The sequence below is a fragment of the Corvus hawaiiensis genome, chromosome 2 (genome assembly GCF_020740725.1).
Source record: "Corvus hawaiiensis isolate bCorHaw1 chromosome 2, bCorHaw1.pri.cur, whole genome shotgun sequence".
Lineage (NCBI taxonomy): Eukaryota > Metazoa > Chordata > Aves > Passeriformes > Corvidae > Corvus > Corvus hawaiiensis.
In genome coordinates, this window is record NC_063214.1 from 77908106 (window position 1) to 77932410 (window position 24305).

A 24305-nucleotide genomic window follows, 5' to 3' on the forward strand; every position below is an offset into this window, starting at 1 on the left:
GTAAAGAGTATTTCTAAATATTTTTTCATCAGTTCGACTATTCCCCTAAAATATTTTAAGGTGAAAGAATCTTAGAATTATTAAGGTTGGAAAAGACCTCTAAGAACATTGAATCCAACCATTAACCCAGCACTACCATGTTCACTGTTAATATATCCCCAAGTGCCACATCCACATGCCTGCAATGGTACCTTCCCTTGGTCATGGTTCACTGCAACACATGCCTTCTGAACACTTCCAGGGATGGTGGTTCCACCACTTCCCCAGGAAACCTATTTGCAATGCCTGACCATCATTAGCTTTTTATTGATTGATATCTCATTCAGTGTGGATAATACAATTGCTAGAGATGTAAGATTCAACATATACAGATGCAAAGCTACATTTTATCTACCTGGTCACCCAGATGCCAAAAAAATTGCAAACTGTATCTTTAGGAGTAATAAAATAAAAAACAGAGTTACCGTTCTATTAACTCATAGTTGAAATAAAAGAATGCACAGTGCTATGATTTAATGTTCTTTGCAAGTTATTATTTCAGTAAAAATACCAGTTGCACTTATGTTTTTTTACTGTTTTTACTGTTTTCTTGTATTGTATTAATATGCAGATATTCAGTCTCTAAGATCCACCATAAGCTAGGAGTAGCTGCAGCTCTCTCTCTTGTCTCTCCTCTTACAGAATAAAGCAGAAATTCCAAGAGAATTTTGAAAGTATGCCGACAAATGTAAACTGGAAATAATTTTTATTTCATCTCTTCTAAACTGAATGTTTGGAATGTAGTTTGATTTTTTATAACCAAATTTATCCTCATTAAAAGGAATTGCATTTATAAAAATAAATACTAGACTAAGCTTGAGTTTAAAAATTGTAGCACCTTGTGCTGTGATTGCAATTTAGAGCGATATGTTGCCACTTCAAATTATTTTACATTGGCAGCTGCAGGTTTTTTTATTATTACAAGTTAATTTGGCCAACATCCAGAATAAATAAAGAGATGGAAAAATGTCTCTACTGTTATTGTACTTCAATGATTGGAAGTTTGTTTAGCTTCAATGCTCCAGAATAATTTTATGTAACAGCAGGAGATGTGTAGACTTCAAACTAAACTACTACTTTGGTGTAACTTTTAAGAAAACTACATAAAAGATATAGTTTGTTTTAATTACTGAGGCAAATGAATTAGTTCATGGGATTGATCAGTGAAAACCCTATAAAGTGACTTACTGAAAGGTAGAGGTTTGACAATTATTATTATAAAATCTGCTTGAGGTTTTGGTTTGATTTAGTTTTTCAGTTTCCAAAAAACCTTAAGATTCAAATAGCATCTGGAGCCTCAGAAGTTTTTTTCTCCTACTTCTTCCATTCCAGTAAGTGTATTTTACATTAAAAGTTTAAATTGGATAATTTGTCTTTCTGTTTTGAAACAAAACAAAAGAAATTAAAACTCCAGAAATTCTTCCCTATAATTCATAAATGATTCTCTATAATTTGTAAAATGCCATTGCTTAGATTCTTAGATAGAGAATACTAAACAGCACATACATTCCTTTCAGTACCACTTAATTTACCAATGCCATGGTTTCTAAATGGACTGAATGAATCCAGAAGCATGTTTGCAGGTTCATTTTTCAGTGCTTAAGAAGCCTTAAGCACTTAAGAAATTATATTTAAAAATTCAGTATACTAACTAATAAACAGTTCCAAAAGCACGAGAAAATACTAGTGTCTGAAACCATACATTTTCTGTTTGACCTGCATGTGGTTTGATGATGGATACTGATATCCTGCTGTATAACATCTGTGCCTGAGCTTAGAAGTCTGCTTTTGTAATAAACAGAGTTTAGGACTTTTCAATAAGATCCCTATACTGTACATAATCTGCAATGTGAATTACTTCAGTTTAAGAGTAGGTGGAGATTATATGGGATGCCTGTATGGGTTTGGAAACTTTTGCCAACACTGGTCTATTTTTCAGGTGAGTATGTACACAAACCTCTGAGAAGAAAAGCACAGTTCTTGCCATCCTCCAAGAGCTGTCCTTCTTCATCTAAGTAAAGGCTTCTACCTTGTAATTATTCTGACAATATTAGCAATAATAATCTTAAAAACAAATATGTTTGCTTTTGTTTTTTCATCAGCTTGCTTATCAAGCTTTCCAAGCACTTGTTCACATACAGGTGTCTATCCTATATTATTTAACAACAATTTTCCTCCTTAAATAATCCTTGTCTTCAATATAGAAAGATAAGTATAGAGTTCCATGTAAGATTTGTAACTGAGGAACAAGTAGGAAAGTAGATGAAGTGGAAGGTTTGCGAGGAATTTGTGAATTGTTCAGTGAGAAGAACAATGAGTCAAATTTCAAGTTTCTAACTGTATATGTACACGTTTGATGTTTGACTTTTTCTAAATGTTTTGCAAATATTAACTGATGACCTGATATCAAAATTGAAATTTTAGTAAATTTTCATCTATCATCTTGATAAAAAAAAAAATACTATTAGGCTTGAAAAATTAATAGTTAATGATAAATGGTGCTGTGGAAATCTGTGTTTAACCTTCTGATATAACAAATAGATTTTAGCAGTAGCTTAAATAAAACATTTATTTGAAATTGTTGATCTTTAAATGTTGGATGCATATTGACCCATTCAGAAATTAGTAATAAGAAAATTTCTATGGCACTTTTCATCAAAGTCTCCAGAATGTTCTGAGGGAGAATTTATCTTTACAGATAGAAAATTATTTTATTTGAAAATTGCAATAATCAGAAAATATTTGTTTATTTTGAATATCTGTATAAGACAATTGTCATAAATGTAATCTGTTATTTTCATATTTTAGCATGCTTCTCAGAGACTTTGTTAGATAATGCCCTGTTTAGATAATTTTACATACAGATATGGAGACATATCTCCTTACCAGTATTTACACTTTAGAACCCTACTGGACCTAATGGAAATTTATCCAATACTCTGTTAAAACTATTTTGTTCTACCATTAGAAGACGGTCAAGGCTGTAGATAAAGACATTCTCTTTTACTGGACTAACAATTATAACTGGGTAGAATTTGGCAAAATGTAGGTAAAAAATTCTTTACTTTGGTCTAAATTCAAAGAGAGAAAAAATATATCTCTTTAGTTTATATGCATAAATTGGGCATTCTTTGAAAGAACTGGTAGTTGGCATCTGTGAGAATGGAGGTATTTTAATTGGAAGTGAAGAGAGAGAAAGGCAGAAAATTGGGGAGAGAGAGGAAGGAGACAGAAGGAGAGGAATTATGCAGCCTAAGAAAAAGAGAATGATTTGTGTCTTGAAGTTTTGCCATACAGGATTCAACAGAGCTTTAAATTTTAGTTTACAATCTCATCTTTGGATGATGAGTTGTTGATCAGTGAAATGAAGTTCTTCCTTACTAAGTGCTATGTCTTCACTAGCTTTTAGAGTGTGTTAACTATTACACATAAAATCAATTGACCAAAAGAACTCTTTTTCATCAGGAAGATATGGTAGCATGTAGTTGCCATTTGTTTTATAACTGCAGAAATATACATCACACAATGGAGTGTGCAGTCAGATACTATCACTTTTGGAAGTAAGGCTTCGTCTCAATCTAATGCGTATGTTTTTTCCCTGGATAGTGACTATAATTACCATAGCAACTGTTAATGAAATTTTTGTATATGCAATTATAATATTTTCATGCTCTGGAAGACAACTGTTATAATATTTATTAGTTTCACTGAGCATAAAATAATAAAAAGTAGTTGAAAATATTATATAAGTTCATAGGTATGTCTCTGGATACTAATTGTGAAGAACTATGTAAAAAAGACCCCAAAACCAAATAAGTTATTCAGATGAAATTTAAAGTTAAATGTATCAGCAACAACAGGTATCTGAAATCTATATTGATGAGTTCCAGGCTGTTCTTGCCATTTCAGGATTCTATTAGCTCTGAGTTTTAATGCTTGAGTGTACTCATGTAAAGTATATATACTGAAATGTTTTCTTGCTATTTTTTGACTTCCATGTACTACCATTCCTTAAAAAATAATCCAGCTGGAGGTAGATTCCAGATCCTTATATAAATTCTGTCACTTCTGTAATATATTTTGTGTGATTTACCCATCCCAAAAAAGTTAGTTTTCTTCTCATGTCTTCTGCCTCCACCTGAATTGGAGAGAAACAGTAGGATCAGGAACTGGAACTCATCAATCAACTGCACAAAAGAATGAAACAACAAATATTACTACCACCCAGAAACAGGATGACGGTTAGTTATCCATGGGGAAATGAAGACTCTATTAAACTTCCCAGTCTCTCAATATCCTGATGTTCCCTGACAAGCCTAAACTGAGGGTCAAACTCATCTCATTCATCACATGGTGTAAATCTGATGGCTTAGTAAACACATTTCAAGGTTGTGTTTGGCTTACAGTTAGCCTAAAACAACAGTTTTCCCTTCCTCAAACCAAATTCTGCAATTAGATTCCTATTTTCAATTTTTCCAACCTTTCAGTTTTAATGCATAACATTGGTTTAGAAAAATACATAACAGGAAACCACCTGTGCAGGCACACACTATGGCAACTTAATAGGCAAAAAATAATAAAAGAAACAAACCACTTCCACTTCTGGGTTTTAGTTTTTCAATTTTCCTAGTTTTTCACCTACCATGTCAACAGGACTAGAGTAGAATGATCCAAAAACCATTAAAATAAGTAGACACCTTTCCATTGAATGTAGATAATGTTTCATGAGAACTTGAAGAAACAGAATAATCATGGTGATAATACCAAGGAAAGGAAGGTGATTTACTTCTTCTTAGGTTGCTTCTAACTATAACATGAACCTGTGGTTCATGGAATATTTTAGGGTGAAAGCAGTAATACTGAAGATTAGATAATGTACAGATTCTTTTGGCAACCATATACTTAGAATATTTTAAAATTATTTTTACTGTATTAAAATTTCTCCTTGAGTTACTATTCATACTACATAGTCACACTTCATTGTCAGTAGCCTGAACCATCAGAGCCTTGTACTAGATTTTACCTCTTTCTGAAATATTTTACATCTTCAGTAAGGCCACCCTGCTGCAAAAAGAAAGTTGGTAAGTTCTGATGCAGCTTCACGTATTATGCTATCAAAAGCAAAAAGAAAGGGAAGAGGGTATTAAGGGGAAGTTTGCTAAAAAGGGAGATGCAAGAAAATGTTCAAATTGTTCATACATCACAATAAAAGCCAAAAGCAGCTTAGTGTTCAAGTGCCATAACCTCAGATTTATGTATCTGTATGTGTATATATATATATATATATATATATATGTATGTATATTAGAATCTTTGGGCACATAACTAAAGGAAGCCAAATTCATCACAATCCTTCCTAATTTAATTTTTCCACCCAGAGCCCTCTTAATTCCAAGTAATTTCTATGCTGTCTGTGCTGCAAACTCTACTTCCAAATATACTTTTGTACTTAGCAGACATATTCTATAGTGACAAACTTTACATACTGACACATATCCATAAATCCCTAGCAGATGGATATTTATCACTTTGAGTTTATTTACAGGCACAAGGTACTGGTGTCCACCTTTCATGTATCCATTCAATGGTTCATCAGTTCATTAGTATTTCCTATATGTTTAATTGAAAATGACAAATCCAGTACCCAGGGTGAATTTAGAGAGGTATCTAAAATCATTCAGCAAGTCAAAGGTCTGAGAAAAAAGGGGACTTAAAATTGATGTAATCACATCTCTTTTCCTACCTGTCTTTCTTTCCAACCCAGAACCAATTTTCTGATTTCAGTGAGGAAACCTTCAGTTGGTTGTCTATTAGAATATTTAATAAAATTCCAACCATTTGAAGTAGGTTTGAAGTAGATATGTCTTCATTTTCCAAGCACTTTACCATAAACGCTGCTAATTTTCTTCAAAAGGAGGTCAATTTATGTATTTAAAATGATGTATTTTGGATTGCTTTATCTTTCAGTAAATTTGGATAGTTATGGAGACCAGATTTATTGCTCTGTGTTTCTTTAATCTATTAAAGGTTATTTGTGTAGAAAAGGATATTTTTTTTTCTTTAATGCCAAGTGGAGATGTTCTGAATAGTATTTGTTCTGCATACAACACTGTGCATTTTATTTTAATACGTATTTATGAAACTCTGGCTCATTTTTTACATAGAGCCACAGGAAAAGAACTCATTCTGATAGGTTTTTTGTTTGGATTTTTTTTGTTTGTTTGTTTGTTTTCTCATCTGTTAGACACTTTGTGTAATGCTTCAGTCATGAATGGTCATCCTGGAGAAGACAGAACCTTTCTTGCACTTCTGCTTCTTATTATAATACTTTTAGTTAAATATTGGTATTTGACTTTTAGTTCCATATAAAGTAGAAAAATACATAATGACTTCACTGATGAAATAAAGAATAATTATATTTACTATTTAATTGAATCATCACTGTAAAAATGGACTTTGAACACTAAAGAAGAAAACCTTGATTTAATTAATAAAAAGATTTAGAACTACTAAACAGTATTATGCTATGAAAGAATCAAGCAATCTTCATGCTAAAGTTTGAACCATGATTCATACAAGTTCACCTGAATTCACAGGCTGGCCAGAGAATGCATTGAAAACATCACTGAGAAGAAGGACTTGGAAGTTGACAAAAAGCTCAACACAACCTGGCAATCTGCATTTGCAGCGCAGAAAGTGAGCTCTGTCCTGGACTCCATCAAAAGAAGTGTGGCCAGCAGGTCAAGGGAGCTGATTCTCTCCCTCTAGTGTCTTGAGACCACACCTGGAGTGCTGTGTTCAGTTTTGACACCTCTAAAGGAAGATATGGACTTGTTGAAGTGATTTCATATAAGAGACACAAAGATGATGCTTCATCTGGGTCTACAGCATCGCTGTTATGATAACAGACTGAGAGAGTTGGGGCTGTTCAGCCTGGAGAAGAGAAGGCTCCAGGGAGACTTTATAGCAGCCTTCTAGTACCTGAAGGGGAAGTACAAGAAAGCTGGAGAGGGACCGTTACCAGGACACGTAATGATAAAATAAGGGGCAATGGTTTTAAACTGAAAGAGGGTAAACTTAAACTAGATGTTAGGAAGAACTTCCTTACTAAGGAAATTCTTTGCTTTCATGTGAACATAAAAGTCTTTGAGGCCAGGATGGATGAGGCTATAAACAGCCTGGTCTAGTAAAAGCTGTCCCTGCCCAAAGCAGGGGATTGGAACTAGATAATTTTTAAGGTCCCTTTCAATCAAAGTCACTTTATGCTTCTATGCTTCTATAGTTTATGAAGGAAACATTAGAGAAATTAGAAATGAAGGTACAGGAGATTCCTATCTCAAATATTATACCTGATCTGTGTGACTGTGGGAAGATGATTGAGGGTGAAAGGATAACAATATGGAAGTCATAGGGAAAAATATGGTTGCTACTCCCTGGACGGAACATGGTCAGAATACCTGACCTCCCACACAATATTGTCTAAGAAGGACTAAATGGAGGGTGGAGCAGTCAGGCTCTGTCGAAATCCTTGCAGAGAAGGGAACTCAGTGGTACTTTTTAGCCAATAAGCTGCACAGCAGCTGAAAGCTAAGGGAGACACAGGGAGATGTCCTGCTTTTGAATCAGCAACCATGGCAAAATTCCTCTCCTTGGACTGACGCACGTGCCATCCCAAGGCTATCTCAGATTCTATCCTGAGACACCCACCCCCACAGTACAACCACCACTCACTGAGGAAGATACCTGACTGAAGTCACACAAACTCCACCTAAACATAAAGAAATGTTTATAAAAGTGATTTAAGAGTGGGAAGAAGAGAGAGGAAGACTCCACCATAACTGCTGGGATCTGTCAATGGGCTGAACCTGTCTTCTCCCCCTGTAGGAATTCCTGTTGGGTGAGAACCATACTCTATGTACATGGAATTATTATCTCGAGGTAGATTTTATTGGGGATTAGAGCTTGGTAGTATATTGCTTTGAATATATTTTTGCAGTCAGATACTATCACCAGCAATTTTCAAACCTAAACCCGTCACAATTTTAATAATAAATAATATTATTCTGGAAACTGCTAATGTGAGTCCTTTGAGGACACTGGCAGTGCTGGCAGTGGGTAAAGGTGTAGAGACCCAAGAGGGGGTTTCTCTGTTTAGCCTGTGACCCTGAAAAAGGTAGTTGAACCCCCTCCAACCTGGTGAAATGATCAGCTAAGGGTCCCTATAAACGGGACTCTGCAAACTGGTCAGGCACGAGAGGCTCGGCTTTCCTGAAGTGCAGACAGAGTAATCAAATACTAAGGGTTTGAGAAATTCTCCCCTTTTCACGTGACAGAGATTCTATTCACATATAATTTGTGTAACACTGATTTATTCTCAGGTTGTTTTTGTCTACACCTTCAGTGTTTCATAAGCCTGTATAAACAGTCTCTATATACATCACCACACATCTTCTAAAAAATATCTAATATTTTTATAGTTAGATATTTGCTATTCTGTTGATATCTGTAATAGTTAATATTAACATAAAACTATAAAAAATTTTTTTCTGCTTCCTTACAATGAAAAGAGTCATCATAATAGCTAAGCCAATGACTTATTTTAGCTAACAGTGATAATCACAGAAAATCTGCTTACATTCATGGGGTGCAAATAATAGGCAGCTATCAGGTTTCAAATGCTTATTTCTCACAAAGATTTTTATTTTTGAAACATTAAGAAAGTACCCCCTTTACTTTCACACAGATTTAATTTAGAAAAGTTTGGAAATACCAGAGTGCCTCCTGCAACGAAGTTTGCTCATCAGCTGTCTTTCATTAATATGCTGATTTATTCTAAGATCATAAAGTAATGTGGAAAGAGATGGAGAAGTAGGATCTTGCTGACTTTTTATCCTTAGTATTGAGATCCTGTAGTTTCTGTCTTAAAACCCTGGTAGTTTTTTGCTTAATTTTTTTCCTGTTTATTTGTATTTCTGTTCTGGAAGCATCTCTCCTCTTAGGGACACAGGATTAAATTGAGCTACATTGTCTGAAAGCAGTAGACACAGTAATAAATTTGAGTTTTGACATTTAGAGATTGATGGAAGAGAAAATAACAAAGGTAAAAAATTTAGGCAGTGATGAAATAGTGTGTCTGAAGCCAATTACTCAGAAGACAGCCTTTGTACTAGCAAAGGAGAAAGCTTTACTTTAAGCCACAGAAAACAAATGTGCTTTATAGGTAATAATATCTCATGTAGAAAAAGCACTTTCATTTCTAGAATATTTAGCTATATGGCAATGTTTTTTTTCTTTAAATAAATGAATAAGGCTCTTATTAAAAGGAACTGAGATGGCAGGCACTGGGAGAAGAAGCAGAGGGGAATCACTTTGCTGCTAAAAGTTTTTGGGAAGAAATCTCTTTTAGGTAATATTTCCAATATAACACTTTTAATTTTCATAAAGCACCACTATAATGCTGAGTTTAGTTCTGGCTCTTGTAAAGAACAATGTTCTTTAGTTGCAAGCTTTTATTGGTTGTCTGAATTTCTCCCCTGAGTGACCTATTTGGGAATAGCTGCATTAATTTGAATTAGGTGCTTACTAAGGCAAAGTTTAATACTGGTGTTTTCTTTTTAAGAAAACAAACTGTTTATCATCAAAAAACACCATCCCAAAACCACAAACAAAACCAAACAGCAGCTATTAGAAAGGAAAGTAAGTTAAAGTATTTTTTAATTAATAAATATCATTCAGATACTAGATAAGCCATGTTTTCATTTTGATGAGAGAGTGAGCTGAAAACAACGAACACTTGTCTGAAACTTCAGACTGGAAAATCAGCACTGACAAGGGAATAGTATGGTGGGAAAGGAAATCCTTCAGTTATAGCAGATGAATGTTGGAAAAGATTGCCAAGGGCAGGTATACAATCAGCCTCAGTGAAAGATTCAAAGCCAGTTTACACCACTCTGTGAGACATGGCTTAGAAATAATAAAATATTTCCTCCTCTAATGCAGAGGTATTGGCTAAATGACCCAGCAGAAACCTGTCACATCCAAAATATTCTTTTAAGAAAAATCCATTACGCTGAGAACTGTAATACATTTTTTCTACTGCCCAAGGAAAATACAAATCTGTATTTCCACTGGGCATTTTAGACATGAGCCAGCAAGGTCTGCTTGCAGCCATAAACCCAATTGTATCTTGGGCTGCATAAAAAGAAGTGCAGCCAGCAGGTCGAGGGAGGTGATTCTCTGTCTCTGCTCTGCTCCTGTGAGAAGGTTGTAGGCAGAATGGGACCTTCAGAAAAAGTTTATTAAAGAACCTCTCCCTTCTAGTCACAAGGCACAGAAAGGATCCCCTTGCTTTCTAAACTCCTTCTCAGAGAGGAATTTAGGTGTGGCTGGATCCAATCCTAACCCCAGCCTTAGTCAATGGCTTAGGTCTAAAGAATTATATAGCTGTAATTGAAACTTTAACGTTTTTCTGCAGGATTAAGGATGACAAAGCAAATACAATTATATAAATAAACTAAGGATTTATTTAAGTTATTGAATGATTATAATGATGATAATGATTAAAAACAAATATCTTAATCAAAATTATTTGCTACAAAGCATGGATATCTATAGCTGCTAGCATAGTGCACTATTTTTGAAGCAATAGTGAAGCAATTATATTAAAGCAATTATATTGAGGCAATTACATTAAAGCTAGCAAAACAATAAGTTGAGATTGGTGTTACTCACCCATACCAATGACTGTGAGAAAATCTGTTGCTCAGCTTCAAGGAGTAACCTTGAGGGATGTTCCCATTCAAGGGAGGGATCTTCACACATCTTAAGGAAATATGCTAGACATCCTCACTGTGCAAAACTGGGACTGGCCTTTTACTGGGTAAAGTGATTGAATGCTAGTCATATATATTTTATAGATTATGTGTTGTCAGATTTACTCAGCCAAATAAATTTTGTGCTGATAAAAGTGTTACCAGCTCTTTGGTTTTGCCCACTCAACACTTCTGACTGATTTCTGTATCAGGGCCTTCACATCCTTGCTGGTCCCAGCCTCATTCAGGGAACATCTGTCTTGCATGTCCTTATGGTGAGTCTGACAGGTCAGTCAAGCTGGTCTCAGCATTCTTCAGCTCTTAAAACAGCAGACCCTTCTGCCCTGGTTGCAGCGAGATGGTGGAGCATAGCACAGAGTGGGTACAACTAAGTTGTTATTCTGTACTACTGACCTCATCCTTGGGGGGCATGATTTCGGGAATGTGGTGCACCCCTGAGAAGAGGGCCTGTTTGCTTCACTCTCTCCAGTGGAAAAGCTGTTGGCATCAGCCGTAGGTACACCATCCTTTAATGCCATCCTTCCCCCACCCATCCCTTCGAGCTGCAGCTCCGATGTGTGGTGCTGAAAAAAAGCATCAAAACTGAGAAACAAGACAGCACTAAATGATGATGCCCGTGGGGTAGGCTATATCCCTGTTTAGGCAGAGCATCCTATTCCCTGTTTAGGCAGAGCATCCTATTCCCTGTTTAGACAGAGTATCCTGCTACAGAGACCCCATGTGGAGGACTGTTTCCACCTCTGGGGTTCCCAGTAAAAGAAAGACCTGGACCTGTTTGAGCAGGTTCAGAGGATGGTCAAAAAAATCATCAGAAGTCTGGAACACTTCTATGAGAAAAGGCTCAGAAAATTGTGAGGGGGTTAGCCTGGAGAAGAGAAGGGTCCAGAGTGAATGTATAGTGGTCTTTTGATAGTTAAAGGAGGCTTATAAGAAAGATGGAAAGGACTTTTTGCCAAGGCATGAAGTGACAAGACAAGGGGTAACAATTTTAAACAGAAAGCATGTAAGTTTACAATGGGCATCAGGAAGAAATTTTTTTAAATGAGGGTGGTAAGGCACTGGAACAGGTTGCCCAGAGATGTTGTGAGTACCCCATCACTGGATGTGTTCAGAGTCAGTTTGGATGGGGCTTTGAGCAACCTGATAAAGTTAGAGATGACCCTGCCCCTGCCAGAGGGTTTAGACTGGGGATCTGACCTGTACAGAAGCAGAAGTCCCTACTGGAATTTCTTGTCATTATTAGCTGCTTAAAGGAAGATGACTAAAAGCGCAGAAACATATCTACACCTTACTTATATTGCATGAAAAAATGTATTTCTAACGTGAATTTCCACCATACATTTCCAAAAGCATAAAGACGTGAGGACAAAAAATCCATAATTTAATCACACCTCATGTGTATAATAAACAATAGAATTTCATCTAGTTACTTCATACTAACATAGGTAATTTAATTTAATTCATCTGTCTCTTCAGGCCAGAAGTCCAGCAGTGGAGATGCTCAGGACTGTACTACTTGATCTCAAATAAGCCGAGGTGAATTGCAGTAGGTCTGGAGTCTAAATATAACATTTTAGTGGGACGTAAACGTAACGTTCTAGGACATGTGGTTTTGACCATGGGGGGGGCTTAGTTTGGTTTTTTGGTTTTTTTTAAATTGCAGTCAAATGGCACTGGGCTTGAAATGGTTTAGTCTAAGTCTAAAAACTGAGCCCCATTCACTGGGGTAGAGAGGGTTGGAAATTTTTATAAACAAATTAAATATGATCTTGAAGGAAGTAATGCCTTCCATACAAGACCTGGATAATTGGGGGGAAATTACTTTGGTTTCAAAACAGTGCCTCAAAAGACTGTTGAGAACCTCTAGGCAAACCTGCAAAGTATTGTCATCCACTCTTTCAGCAAAAGAAAATTTGCATTGGTTAAAACTATCCAAACTTTTTCCTGTCTGTGGGGAATAAGTGATGGTACACTTTAAATTATCTTGTTATGTCTATATTCAGAAACTGTGTAGATCAAGCCTTAATAAAGACAATATGCCAGAGGTCATTAAGAAATCACTTGTAAAGTTATTGATATTTTTGAACAAAGCAAAGAACATTTTATACCTATTTCTTAACAATTTGTCTCTGATAAAGCTGAGAGACAAGGAACGAAAAGTTGAAATACAGTAAAACAAACAAGAATAGAAGCATACGTCTATACGTGATTCTAATCTTTTATAGTCTTCATCTTTATTTTCAGCAAGGGTGTGATGTTTTCACATTCAAATAAAGCAAGCTGAAATTATTTTTCTTCAGATTTGGAATAATTTCCGCTGGTGTTGCAGAAATACTGGTAACAAAAAGGAAAGCAAAATATACCCTACCACTGACGTTCAGATACATATTGCTGGGGAGATACCAGAAATGTTCATCTTCACAGATTTTGGGCTTTTTGAAAGAATTTAATTTATTATCGGATTTCTTTCAAAGTACTGAAAAGCTCAAATTCATGCATACTAATTGCTAGGAAAGTCTCCTTGCCAGCATGCTGTGGTATCAGATAGAGTTTACCAGTTTTGCTGTTCTATTCTCAAATCAGAATGACTTGAATTCTGTGGGTTGAGGTTTTAGGGGGTTTTTGGTTGATTGGTTGGTTGTAATTTTTTTTTCAATAACTATACTTGGAAGATACCTTCTTGATGCAGTTGACCTTGGAAAGGCTGCTTAAGAAATTTGCAGTGTTAAAGATTCCTACCAGATTAAGATATGCAGATAAATTATTCTTTAAATTCTAGAAAGAACCTAAAAGAAATCTTTGACTGAGAAACTCTTAGAGTGAAAATATTGTTAGCTTTAGGTTTGATAGAGGAATATGGGTTCTGAGTAGACACAATTTTGATGTGTTCTAATTCCATCTACCTTTGTGTCCTAAAGTAGCTTTTTATGTTTCTATGATTATGTAATTTCAAAGATAAAATAAACTTCAAAAAGACATGTGAGCATTTCGGAAGCCTTTGAGGACTACCGAGAGAAAGACCAAGGCTAAAACTTTCCAAAAACTGCTGTCATAGAACAATGATGCTGGAGTTTATAAGAGGGAGAAAAAGAAGTTCCACAAAGTCTGTCTGAACCTTTTGGACACAGCAGATAGGTGAGATTTTTGACAGTTCAATATAAAAGTGTTACCTACAACTATAGGTAATAGTAGTCTAGAATAGCAATATAGACTAATGATATATTGGTATCTAGTCTCACATTATCCCAGGAGAACGGAACTGCATAGTACAAAAGGTTTATAAGTGCTGAGTTAAGGAGTCTTCTAATAGAGTCGTGTACTGGTTTTGCGCAGCCTGGTTTTTGGTAGCAGGGGGCCACAGAGGTGGCTCCAGTGAGAAGCCTCTGGAAGTTTCCACCATGTCCAGCAGGGCCAATCCCTGATGGTTCTGAAAGATGGATATGCTGCTGGCCAAAACTGAGCCAAGGAGAGAGGTTGGTAATGCCTCTGTGGTGACATATTTAAGAAAAAAATCAAAACAAAGTCACAAGGTTTTGCTTCTAGTCAGAGAAGAGGAGGAGGTGAGAACATGTGAGGAAAACAACATGGAGACACCAAGGTCAGTGGAGAAGGAGGGGCAGGAGGTGCTCCAGGCACCAGAGCCAGGATTCTTCTGCGGGCCATGGTGCAGACCATGGTGAAGCAGCTGTGCCCCTGCAGCCCATGGATCCACTGGGGATGCAGAGATCCACCCACAGCCCGTGGGGGAGGTGCCCGTGCCGGAGCGGGTGGATGCCTGGAGGAGGCTGTGATCCAGTGGGAGACTGGTGGAGAGAGAGGGACCTTGCTTTCAGGCTGGAGCAGCCTGTCATTGGAGGACTGCATCCCATGGAAAGAGAGAGCCATGGCACAGCAGTTTTGGGAGGACTGTTTTCCCATGGGAGAAATTCACATTGTAGCAGGTTTGGCAGAACTGCTTCTCGTGAGAGTGGACCCACACTGGAGAATTTCATGGAGAACTGTCTCTTGTGGGAGGGGCCCCATGGCCTTACAGGGGAAGGACTCCTCTCCCGGAGCAGCAGAAGGAAATCTCGGTGATGAACTGACCACAAACCCCTACCCCATGCCCTCTCGCCCTGCACTGTCACTGGGAAGAAGGGAGGGGCTGGGGGGACAAAGGTGTTTTAAGGGTTTATTTTACTTCTCATTATCCTCCTCTGAGTCTGTTAGCAATAAATTCACTTTGCAACCTTAAGTTGAGTCTGTTTTGCCCTTAAAGTGTTTCTTCCGGTCCTTAACTCATGAACCTCTTGTTAATTTTTTTTCTCTCTTCTACCCAGCTGTGGCAGGGAAAGGTAAGCAAGTGACCTGGTGTTGGACCAGTGTCAAACCACAACATCATGGCAAAGTTCTTTTGGCCTAGATGCCTTTATCTTTAACGGTAAAAAAATGTTGTTCCTGAATAAAGCACCAAATACTGGTGAAAGGAATAATTCTGCTTTTACCCATGCCTTCATTATTTTGTTTTGCTCAGTGTAGGTGTCCATATATTAGATGTTGAAAAATGTCATGTGTTTGAATTCCTCCTTCAATCAATGACAATGTATTTACCAATTGTGCATTGTGACATATACTCATAAAGTGGGGTGTGTAACTCATCGGTATTGTAGTTCTAATTGTTCTAAAGCTTATGTCTCTTATTCAGATTTGGGTGGTAGACACCTTGCAAACTCAGGGACTGAAGAATGTCAAGTCAGGAATTCAGAGTGTTTATGCAGTAAAAGAGAGGATTCGAAAGTTATAAGTAGTTTCTTCAAAATAAGCAAACAAACAACAGCCAAAAAAATACACAGCCAAACCCCAACTCACAAAACACATCCACAATGTATTAAATGAGGGGTGAAAGCTAAGCTACTGCATAAAAATAACTGGGAATAGCTGTGGACTGAGGAAACCATTGCTACAGTTTTTTAATGTGTTTGGGACTTTATTTGAATTCCCGGACAAAAGCTCTCTTCCCCTTTTTATATGCATAAGCTAACTCCATGTTGCAAAAGAAATAACAAGGTCATGTCATCTTTTGACCAGTATGCTACTGGAAGTACAAATGCTCAGGTTTTGTTTTTGCAAGCAGGTGCCAGAATGGACTTAAACAATTTAACAAATTAACAATTTAAATTAGATTTAAACTGCATCAAAAGCAATGTGACCAGCAGGTTGAGGGAGGGGATTCCTCCTCTCTGCTCTGCTCTTGTGAGACCCCACCTGGAGGACTGCATCCAGCTCTGGGGTCCTCTACATATGAAGGGAATAGAACTGTTGGAGATAGTCCAGAGGAGGCCCACTAAGATGATCAGGGGTCGGGAACAGCTTCCCTATGAGAAAAGGCTGAGAAAGTTGGGGGGTTTCAGCCTGGAGAAGAGAAGATTCCAGGAAGACTTTAATGTTGTCTTTCAGTACATAATGGGGGCCTGGAAGAAAGTTGGAGGAGGACTTTTTTCAAGGACTTGAAGTGACAGGACAAGGAATAATGGATTTAAACTGAAAGAGGGTTTAGATTAGATATGAGGAAGAAATTCTTTACTGTGAGAGTGGTGAGGCACTGAGATAGGTTGCCCAGAGAAGTTGTGGATGTCCACCCCCGGAAGTGTTGATTAGGGCTTTGATCAACATGGTATAGTGGAAGCTGCCCCTGCTGATGGCAGGGGATGGGATCTAGATGATCATTAAGGTCCCTCCCAATGCAAACCATTCTACAATTCTATTAATATTGCCAAATTCATATTTGAATTATATAGATGCTTCATTAGTCATGTAAATACTTATTTTGACATGAAATGTTGGAGAAAGTATTTTCCCTTTTTTCTGTAATTTGTTAAAAGCTTTTCATCTTTGCGTTAATTAAACTTTAATTGAGCACAAGGAAATGTCAGAATAATTCTGGGTGGGGTTGGACCCATCTTCCACTTCTTGTTCCATTGAATGTTTAACACCTTAAAACAGAAGGGCTCCACTGATGGTGAAGAGGATGGGGTCTTCAAAAATGGTCTCATGCTCTTACAACTGCTTTAATATTTAGGAGCATTCTGGGAGTGTCTGAAGAGTGATTTTATTAGAATTCTAAATGCTTTAAAAAGTCTTTTCTCTTTTTTCCTTAAATACATTTTTATAGTTCTCCAGGTGTTACAGTGCTTTCTTCAGGTTGCCTGTGGCCTTCAAAAAGCTATTTTCTTCATGCACAAATAAATTTTAAGTTGTAGTCAGCCATTAGCAGAACAGCAATAGCTTACTGAAAGATTACCAAAACTGCATACCTCTAAATCAAAATCTTTGCAGTGATGAGCATCAATAAATCTGGTCTAATATGGCAGTGAATAAATGACCATATACTCCAACTCTATATTGAAATGAAGGTTTAAACTCTGATTGCTTCAAATGATAAGCAAAAAAACTAGCTGAAAAACCTTTCCACTTATTAGCAAATAATAATGGTACTGAGTCCCCTTCTTTTACAACTTTGTATAAAATGCATCATGTCACATCTCTTGAATATAACAACACAGCATTTGAATTAACACTTTATACATCCTTTTACATTATATTCATTAAGGAGATACCAAGGGGAAAACTCTTGATATAGTATCTATCCATTATACTGAAAAAACTTTAAGAAAATAGCCATGGTTAAAATTCAGAAGTATATATGAGTCAAAAAATAATTTTCTTTTAGAATAAGTACTTTTAAAGAAGAAACATAACTTGAAATAAAACTTATAACTTATAACTTAAAACTTATAAAACAAAGATATAGGTACTATTTCCTAATAAATAGCAGAATACTGGACAACAAGGCAGAGATTAAAGGCTTTAAGTTTTTTCAGAAAATATTTAGAAAGAGGGAATTCTAACTGTTCCCTGTTATATAAGCATGTCTTTTATTCTGTTTCACATAAACAAAATATTCAGATTCTATTCCCTGCTATAATAACATAAGTTATATTAATGAGGGAAAGCTTCTGCTCTTTAATTTTACCAGAGAATTTCTTGGAAAGTATCTCCTGGGAGGAGTTACTTGGAAAGTTTCTTTAAAGGTAGTCTTGTGAAGTAAATGAAAGTGACATAAAGGTTTTGACCCATTCTCTCACACTTCAAGAGGAAAAAAAAAGTCTGAAAGAAAGAGAGAAAAGAAAGATGAGCTTCAGTTTAGTGCAGTGGTGAGACTGAACTAAAGCAAGCTGTAAAGAGTAAAATATGAATATATTTAATACTGAGGTTATGCAACAAGAATTTCTTCAAGCAATCATAGAAACACACAACCATGTAGGTTGGAGAGGGACTCCAGAGGCCACCTAACAAAACCTTCAGTTCAAAGCAAATTCCATTTGACTATGTTGTTTTGTCTCGTTAAGACAAACTTCATGTGTTTACTGCCCCTCATAATGAAAAAAACTTTCCTTCTATTGAAACACAGCAACTTGTGTTTGTTACTTTTTGTCAAAAGTCTCGTTTCTAGTCCTCTCCATTTTTGGGCACCTCCATTCAATGTCCCCTCTTAAGGTAGCCTCCGGTTGTCTCTTTACTTGGAGCAAGGTCTGGGGCTGTTGTCTCTGTCTGGTCTTTTAAGACCCTGTGAATCTCCTGTTCTTGCTTTCTGATGGTGCATAGCTCATTCACCTCTTCCTGCTGCCGTTTCAGCTAGTGACTCAGCGCCTCAACCAGAGCACGTCTCAGGGAGGGCAGTGGTTAGGTCCTGAAGGAAGGCACCTCTTGCCTCCCACCCCTTGCACTTCTAGGGCAATTCCAGGGCATCAGGCACTGCCAGAGATGAGGATGGCAGCACAGTATCAAATGAGTTGTGTCTAGGTGCGAGTCTCTGCTGTGGTAGGAATATCTGCTCTAGCTGGTGTTGGATATGGTGGTACTTCAGTCACTGCACAGTTTTGAGTAAAGATTCAGGGTCCCTTTGTGCCATTACTGCACTATGACAACTGCTGTAGCTATGTTAACTGCCTTTGTTTCTTCCATTTAATGACATATTTTCAAGACCTCATGTTGCTCTACCATTAAGTTGATTAAGATTTAGTTAGTTGATAGCTGTGTTTTACAAAAGTCTCTTACTAAATAACACTAACAAAAAAAAAATCTGGAAATTGATTAAAATACTGCCAAGTACATCAATAAACATGAATCTCTTTTAATTTTGAAAAGCTGATACATAATAGAGTTGTAGATATACATGAGTTTTGAAAGTATATTGGATGTATCTTACAACAGCATGCGCTATCACGGCATCATTTTTTGTACTCCTGTTCTGCATTACCTCTAAAAATGTTCACATTAATCTAGAAGAACAGCTGCTGGATTTATTTTTCCATTATTATGTAGCTTTCAAAAAAAGTATGGAGTTTGTGTTTCCTTAGTCTAACTTGTGGATAACTGTTACAATCTGGTTTAGGCCCAGAAAAGCAAAGAAAGCTAGTCTCTGAGCATAAACCGAAAAGAACTTAGAAGGTTCAAAATATTCCCAGAAACGAGACTAAAACCAAACGAAGTTAGATGTTGTTGCCAAAAAATGGATGTCTTTTATTTAATAGTAAAAGAGGCAAAGAGAAGGGAAGAGAAAAGAAAGAGAGAAAGAAATAGAAAAAAGAAGTGTGCGTGGGCGTGGAGGGACAGGGAGAGGTGGCAGGGGTTAGGTGGAAGCATATCACCCATCCGAGGGTGCCAACGACATCTCCTTGCTCCCCTCCATCTGGTCTGCTGGTGGTGAGGGTCCCCCGTTGCTGCTGTGGCCATGCGGCCACATGCCACCACACGCCACCACAGCACACACCAGAGAGTACAGAATCCCGTGGATTAATATACACTTTGGGCCAGGTGGGAACGCCCACGTGTCTCCCCTTGCAGGGGCCAGCTTGACACTGTCCCTTGCAACACTGAGGGTCTGTTGCATCATCTCAGGGGCTCTGGTGCAGGGTCTTGGGGCCCCTGTGATGGGCCATGTCACCCCTTCTGCTGTGGATAAGCCCCCCTGGTGAGGACCCCTCAGCTGGGCTCCTCTGCACAGTGGAGGATGGGCAGTCACTGCACCTCTGACCACAGGTTTTTCCAAGATACCCAGAGCCTCTCTTCCCCCCCGCTTTGGTTGGAGGGTCTGTGTGAGCCTGGCAGCTGATAGCCCTGGGGCTGTGGTCTCTCTGCTTTGGAGGTGTTAAGCCTGTGCTCAGTGAATGTCCCCAGCCCTGAGTTGTTACTTTATCTTATCTTCATCAGAGAGCAGTGTCAGGCCTCAGGGCCCCATTCAGGGTGTGGTAATCTTCTCTGCAGCTTTTGAAATACAGTTTTAAAAGTCTTTAAGAAAATGTTTAAGTCATAAAATATAATATTTCAGTCTCTGACAATAACTGATATCAATAACGATCAATAGCAAATAAAGCTACTTGTTAAATATATTTTATTATCACACTGATCACTCAGAGTGATAAGCAACATATAGTTCTTGGAATTTCGTATGATTAATATATGCAGAGCTGAACACTGCCTTTTAAGGTAGTTTCCTCTGCTCAGTTTTATACCATTTAATGTATTTAAATATTAAAAAGATACATACATACATCCTGATACTCAACAATCAGGTGTAATCTGGAAAAACTTAAAATATTGTCAGTATAATTTATATTTTAATGCTTTAAGAATATTCTATCATATTACTTATGACATCTTTTTGCAATGGTGAAAACATAATAGCCTTAATTTTCTCTTTGCTTAAGCAAGAATAACTTCTACTGCCTTTCTAATTTATTTATTCAGTGACATTACAGTGTTTATGTTTTGTTCTTCATTCCCTTTCTAATAATTGTCTGTGCTCTGAGTGTGTTTTGATGACAACAAAGTAGTATGCTTACAATTCCAGATGATTATCCAGTCTTCTGTTTTGTCCCTTGAAGCTGAATATAAAGCCTTATATAATAAAAATATAATAGGATCTTAGATAAGGTTTTCTGCTCAGTTTTTCCACACACACTTATGTATTTCTCAATAGTGGAACATATATTTGAATCAGACTTCAAAGGTGGCCCTAATTTGAGCAGAGGGCTGGACTAGGTGAACTCCAGAGGTCCATTCCAACCCCAGGTGTTCTGAGTCTATGATTTTATTGCCCAGTGGATCATGTTTGAATTCAGGTTATCTAGCTGAAAACATAGATGAGCATCTATGTCTGGTATCAGCATGTATCTTTGCAGTCAATGGAGAGATTCACGATGTTTCTGCTTCCTCAGCCTAAGTATCTAGTTTTATCTGAGACACCCTAGGTTATCTGAAGCATCCACACTGTGCTGAAAGATATGACAAAGGGCCTGTGATAGATTTGCTGTAGTTGGAAACTAGATGTAAATACCTCTAAACATCTCACAGTCAGGAAATACAATTCTATGTTGAGGGAAATTAATATCAGGTATATAAACACCAACTTATAACAAGTATCCACATTAAGGTGACACAGGTCAATCCTAGAGATGTGCTTTCTCTCCAGGAAGTACAAAAGGGGTGTTGACAACTAGTTTAGATCAGAGCTGACTATACTTCATAACTACTTCAGTTCTGGTGAGACCAATCCACTTAGGTTTTAATGAGAATATTCTATAGCACTTCACAGTCAGCTCAGATTTGATTCTTCTATTTTGCATCTCTGGTCAAATTTCATTACAGTGAAAAGTACAGCTCCCAAGACAGGCAATCTTGGAGATTTTATGCTAGCTTTCTTTTGCTAGGAAATTTGACCAGTTATTTCTACTCTGTGATATTTTAAGACATTGTTAATCTATGAAATCTAGCTGTTAGCTGATGGTGATTACATTCTTTAAATACTTTTAATGAATGATTTTTTGAGGACATAAACAAAATTACAACTAATTAATAAGATTAATTCATTCTGGCCCACCTGCTCCTTGACTTCTTTAAAAATCTTTAATAGTCTTTGTAGAAGGAAGTTATTCCTTAAGAATCTTTATCAGTGTTCTCCAATAAAATAATTTTGTGTATTTCTCAACTTACTTTACTATGTATTATAGTTTCTACAGATTCACGCAACTCAAAGTTCAGACTCACCAGTCTGTAGTGTCCCAGGTTACCTTCATATACTTTTAAAATATAATATCCCTTCCCTATCCTTAATTCCTCTGATACTGAAGTTGTTTTAACAAATGCATTGTTCCATCAGTAGCAATTCTGACATAATCTCCCACTAAATGCTTTTGAAATTAATTTTGTCTGTTCAGATGATTCTATTTTAGTATTTTCTTAATTTATTTTCCTTTTAAAATGAAATTTAAATGAAACTTTAATTGCTTTTACTTTTAGTTGTTCTTTTCATCATCTTTCTATCTTTCACAAATATGTTTACTCTAACACAATGATAATGAGCAAAAAAATGGAATAATATTATTTATATCCTTAACCATGTTTTGTACATTCAAGATCTGCTTCTGGTCTCAGTCTGTTCCAGAAATCAATGATTCTGTAGATAATAAATATGAAGATATTTTTTCAATATCCCTTCTGGCATTCTCTCAGACCAGTTCTAGAAAAGGGTTCTAGAAAAATTCCATTAGTATGAGGGCCCTCTAGCCTAGGGGCAGACTGATGGGGAGGTGTGTTTAGTCTTTGTCACTCAGCCACCAAGAGTTGGGACCCGGCTCATGAACACTGCAGTACCTTTCAATATGCGCATATCATCTTTCCTACGGGAATCAAGGCACAAATAGAAAATGCTTTCATAAGGTGTCTCACGATTAAATGGACCTGAGAAAATACTGTAAGGGTATAAAGCAAGGAGAGAGCCTCTTTTACCTTGACCTGCACACAATCGTTTTCTATGCAGAAGGTTTCTGGAAGAAAGGAAAGAAATTTGCTTTCTTCTATCCTTTAAGCACCTCTCACAGTTGCCATGACCTTTCAAAGACAATTAAGAGTGTTCTTACAATGACACTGAGCAACTTGCTCAGCACTTGTGGGTGTATCCCATCAAGTCCCAAGGACCTGTGTGTGTACGGTTTTTTAAATGTTCCTCTGCTTGGTCATCCTCTACTGAATGTGAATCTGCTTTAGACTTTGCCTCATGTTTTAGGAGCCTGAGAGTCCTGAAGGCCAGTCTTGCTATAAAGATCAAGATAAAGCAAGCATTCTATACTTTAGTCTTTTCCATGTGTTTTTGTTACTAGATCCTCTGCTCCAGCCAGCAGAGGGACCACACTGGGCTCTATTTTGCTTATCTTGCTCATATTAATAATTAATTATATGCTGACTTTTTTGGGTGCAATTGATGGAAACTGTTTCCTTTCAAAGTACCAAGAAAACTTTTCAGAGGTAGGAGATGAATGAAACATTATTGGGGATTTTTTGCTTCATTAGATTTCATTCAGAGTCTTCACATCACATTAGATCTGTTTGTTTTTATGAAATGTGATTTTTCTCACAAATATCTGATGTACATTTAAAATGAGGAACACATACATGGCTGGTGACAATTAGGGAGATTTCTTTAAATAGGGAAAAGAAGCTAACAGGTTATGCTCAAGGCATCTGTGTTGAATGTATTAGTATTCATATCAACAAGAAAGATTGTCACATCATGCAGGCAGTTGCAGAATGTGACAATGTAATGCACTTCCTATTAGCAAATATAATAAAAGAAGAGAAGAAAAGGGGAAAAAAAAGAAATAATAGAAGATAGAGGGGTTTTTTGTTTGTTTTAGCCTATTTCTAGCCCTACTCTGTTTCCTATACAATTTTCTAAAAATGTTTATGAAAGTCATTGCACTACTTATAGCTTAAATTCAGAACATTACCTTTGCCTCATTTATTGTGAACTACTAACTAAATGAGCTTTTCCATGTAAGCAATTATAGTTTATGGAAAAACCTTCTAACAACTTTTAAGTGCAATGAATTGTAGGTACAAAAATGCTGTTAGTGAGGATCTTCTTGCTATTTTTCTAAGTCCGTGAGAGACTTTTCTCTCTCACAGAAGAGGTAGCAGGGAATGTAAACAACCAAGCCACCTGCAACCTTGAAAAGTCTTGTTTATGGTATAGTAGAAAATATTTTGATAATGGATGTTTTAGGATTTTGACCAATCACCCCCAAGGGGTGGCTGGTCCTTTGCCCAATTAGACTATGAAGAAAAAAGTCTATAAAAGAGTTTGTAAAATAATTAAATCAATCAATCTTGCTGCACAATTCCTGCCTGCTGGATCTTCTCCTCCTCCTCCTCCCTATGGCTGTGGGACACGGTGACATACCGTAGGAACCAGGCCTGCGGTAATCATGAATGGATGATTAAGTTTCCTTTTTTATATGAAAAAAAATAGTGTCATAGCACAGATTATTTTCAAGTCCTATTCCCGAAAAAAAAGTACAAACTCCTTGACTTTAATAAATGAGATTAGAACTTTAG